This window comes from Etheostoma cragini, chromosome 15 (genome assembly GCF_013103735.1).
Source record: "Etheostoma cragini isolate CJK2018 chromosome 15, CSU_Ecrag_1.0, whole genome shotgun sequence".
NCBI classification, from domain to species: domain Eukaryota; kingdom Metazoa; phylum Chordata; class Actinopteri; order Perciformes; family Percidae; genus Etheostoma; species Etheostoma cragini.
The window spans coordinates 5,032,981-5,037,664 of record NC_048421.1 but is presented as its reverse complement, the minus strand read 5'-3'; positions in this window follow the sequence as shown (position 1 = coordinate 5,037,664).

Here is a 4,684-nt window from a genome sequence, read left to right as displayed (position 1 = left end):
TAAAACCCCCACACAAAAACACCACAATCTCCCATTTACACACACACCAATGTTACACACCATATCCTCTAGTTTAAAACAATGTCACCACATTCATCAACCATGGCAATATTCTGAGGTTGAGATGTGAGCAAGTGCCAGAAACTTGTGTGTGTGTGCACATATGCTATTGCAAAAATATGAACAAAGATGTACACACGTGCTGTACATGTACCAAATGTGTTCTTTTTTTAGATTATTTTTTGGGGCATTTCCCCCATTGACGGATAGAACGGTTGCACTGGACCTTTTGCATCGAGGACCAAACCTCAACATGTTTGTGAACCCACTCTACCAACTGAGCTAGCCCGGCCACACCTAATGTGTTCTTTATGATAGTGAGCAATGCATTTGCAAAGTCTATCTCTGATATTTTTGATGTGCGTGGGTGTTCTTTACTTTGCATTATCGTTGGGTGTGGACGGTGTAACAAACATTCCTGGGGTGAAAAGGTAAAATGAAAAGACAACTGATTGCAGTTTATCAACCTTTGATGTCAAACACGAATGTCAACATCTTTTTCACTCTCTCCAAACACACACACACACGTGTGGTTAGACACCAGAGTGTCGGCAAACAAGGTGCAGTTCAAACAGTTAAAATAGTCTCCGAGGGGATGACCCTGCGTGAGCGTAGCAGCTGGGAATTTCCTAAGAGAGGGATGAAAGAAGAGGATGGAAGGAAGCATGGAGGATTTGAGGCAGATGGCGTCCTAAAGATCCCAAACCTGTGACTTTTTATTACCCTGCTTCTGAGGCAGTGTCCCTAATCACCAGGCCACTCTGACCCACTCATTTATTTCAGTAAGATCATTGTGTTGGCACAGCAAAATCCAGTCTACCATGTTACAGTAAAGTCTAACATGTTGGTGTCCCGTCTAATAATAATTACCACGGTTGCTAAACAGCTTTGTCACTTGAACATAAGCAAGCATGCTGAAATGACTGATTCTGTCTTTGTCAGGTTCAGCACTGCTTTTATTCTATGTTTCATTTGTGTCATCATTACTTCCGGTTTTATTTTGCAGTAATCACCTGCTCTCGTTTCAGGTTTCTTGTCTTCCTTCCTTTGTCTGCTCTCCCGCCTGTGTGATTACCATCCCCGCCCCTAATTTCATTCACCTGTTTGTTTTCATCTTCCCCAGTCCCCGGGCTTGAATACTCTCCATTCCCACTTACCTGTGCCAGATTGTAGTTGTAAGTGTGCTACTCTCTCCAGTATTATTCCTAGTGTTTGTTTTCCCAGTGTTATTTGACTATTACTTGATTCCTGACGATGATTTTTGCCCGTCCCTCATGTACCTTTGCCTGCATTGTTCTTGGAACAATAAACTACTTACCTGTGATTCCCTGTCTGAGTCATGCATTTGAGTCTTCCATTGCCCTCACAATCAATACACATTGTGACAAACTGAAAAAAGCTGTAGCATTTATCACATGCCAGTACTTGAGTGATGTCTAGAATGTGATCAACCAACTTGCTGTATCAGAACTTGATGGCAGTACTTGAGAGTAAATTGAAATGAAATGCTCAAACACTTTTTTCTGTACTTCATGTCACTTGTTCACCATGTCCAGATCACACCCAAAGTTTTTCGATAAATTACTTATTTCCTCTTTCCTCTTCAGTCCACATCTCTGCCCTGCCACACACTTTATCGCAAACCCCCCCCACACACACACACCCACACACATATACACATACACATGGACAAAACTTCCTCTCTTAATCCTTACAGAAAAGATGTGAGTTAGGTCAAGGCTGGTGTGTGAATGTGTGTGGCATTGTTCCCATTGTGATGACTGATTGTGCAGACAAGGCTTAACTTTTGTGCTGAGTAATCCTGTGACCAAACTTTGACCTGAGTCTGTGCGTGCATGCGTGTGTGCATGCGTGTGTGCATGCGTTCATGAGTGCGTGAACGCATCTGTGCAGACCCCTTGCTGAATGGACAGAGGTCATCTCTCAAATGAACTGCATGTACTTGCACAAAACTCACAAAATGTTTGAAATGTCTACACAAGTTAGGTTTTATATTTGGTTCATGACTTCTTTCATTTCAGAGAGCAAATGCTCAATAGTGTATACACATACATACATTTTTGCCATGGTTGCAGCATGATCCTATGGATGTTAGTATCTGCTGTTGAGTCTGTCCACCCTCCACAGACGTTCATGGTCCCTGAAGGATAGTTTCCGACTTCCTGGTGAATTCGACTTCCGTGGTCCATGTACTTTTCTTCAGGTGCCTTCATTATATTTCCATTTGTGGTTGTAGCTGAAATGTCTTAATATCTATTGAACAGATTGCCATGGAATTGCACACACATTCATGCCCCCCTCAGGATGAATAGTAATCGGTTTGGTAGGAGGATTTTGTTGACAGAGCCATTGCTGTTCCCTCTGTTTCAGTCTTTGCGCTAAGCTAAACTGGTGGTAGCTTCATGTTTACCATACAGACATAAAGGTGGTATCAATGTTCTCATCTAACTCCCAGTCTTGGTGTGTTCACACCACACTCAGATTGGGAACATTTTAAACACGTGCTTGTTCTACAGGAAAATATGGTTTCTTTACAACCAGACCATTGGCTTTTCATTTGTTTATGTATTGCAGTACATACCCAATGTATACATGTACTGTATAAACACATGGGTACTAACTGCCACAATAGAATTTCATTCCCAAAAATCTTAAAATGCACAATCTCACACCAGTGTTCAATATGTGTTATATGGTGTTTTATCTCCCTGTCTGGAGAATTAGTGAAAAGCATTGTACACAGGGTAATGCTCTGAGTGTCTTCTCTCTCCATCTAAAGAGCTAATAGGTCCTGTTATGAGACGAATAGTGAAGAGAAAGAGGAAGGAAATTATAGACATTCCACAAACTGTTCTTCCTATCTAAAGTCTCCAGTTGAACTGTTGTTTTTCTCTGCTTACACGTTCATTTAGCCTCAAGGGAAAAATTAAACACCTAATGACACACCTGCCTTTTCTCTGCCTCTGTGCTGTACTCCTCTCTTAATGCCTTGTGTTTCTGTCTCAGTGACTGTCCCTAGCTTTCTTTTGAGGTTTGTTTTTGTCTTTCTCTTACCTCATACAATTGTAATTTCACGTAATTTGAATGAATTACCTTTGATCTTAATACAATTTACAATCACTTGGCGTCCAGTGGTTTTACTTTCTTCAGTGCCCGTACAACACAGTCAGATAATCTACGGTAGTTTTAAAACACTGTGTTCTGGCCAACTGTTTATTGACAACCTAAAGTACCATGCACAGGCAGACAGTGGTGAGAGGTGAATAAAGCTTGTTAAAAGTTTCTGTGAATACGTCTGTCAGTTAATGAAAGTTGGCCAACACAAAGAAAATATCACATTACACAGTCTCGAAAGGGCAAACCATTGGGGAAGGGGCAGACACATAAACATAAACACACACACACACACATTCACAAGGGCACACAAATACAAATTTACCCATGTAAAAAAACACAGATAATAACACTGCCGGTAATATGAAGGGATAACTCACACACATTACATACACAGACATACACACAGACACACCTAACACTTCTCATTCTTCCACTGCAAAGACAGACAAATTATAATCCATGGACCAATCATATTTTCCTATAATCCCAGTGAGCCAATGAAACAGCTTGTTTACAAAGTTCAAATGTATTTGGCCAGAAACAACCGTGGGCTGCAAAGACCCACACAACAATGTACTGTATGCAACACACACACACACACACACACACACACATACACACACACACACACACACATACACACACTTACACACACACACATACACACACACTTGTTGTATACCTCCCACAGTAAGAAATGGTAAAAGAGGTGGAGATATATTTCACCACAGCGACAAAGCTGTTATTGGTAGCATTTTTATCAGTATCAATGTCAAAGTAACTGTGACTTAGGTCTAGTATGACCTGCGGTTCATGCCCTAGTTGTGACAACCTCTGAAAGGGAATAAATCCGTGCCACAGTTGGTGACAGCCGGAGCCACCATGAGCTATCTACTTTGAGCTTTATTTTGGCTCTCCAGAAACTTCTGGGTGATGTCACGGAAACTAAGTCCAATATTATACAGTCTATGGGTGTTACTCATATCAATAAAGTATTTCTGATTCTGATTCTGATTCTGATGCCTCCTGAGGGTATTAGGTGTTGCCCATTGCATTTTTGGATCCTCCTGAATTGTTGAACTATTCATCATTGTTACGTGTGTGTGTGTGTGTGTGTGTGTGTGTGTGTGTGTGTGTGTGTGTGTGTGTGTGTGTGTGTCTGTGTGCTTGTGTGTGTGTACATATCCACCACATGTAAAATCGTGCATGAGTGAATGAAATGAAGGGTCGTTGTCAGGGGAAGTTAGTGAAAACAGGATATTTGAGGGGACTTCCAGGAAATAAAAAGAAAGTGATTTCTTTTCTTAGAATCACATGTTTCTTTGGCAACACCAAACAAATGCATGCCAACCTGGATGTGTGTAGGGGTGTGTCTCCAACTTGTAGCCGCATCAATGAATTTCACTCGTTCATGAGCAACATTTAGCAACATTCAAGGCTTTTTGTTGTTGATTTCTTGCAGCTTTTCTCACCCTGACCCTGTGTT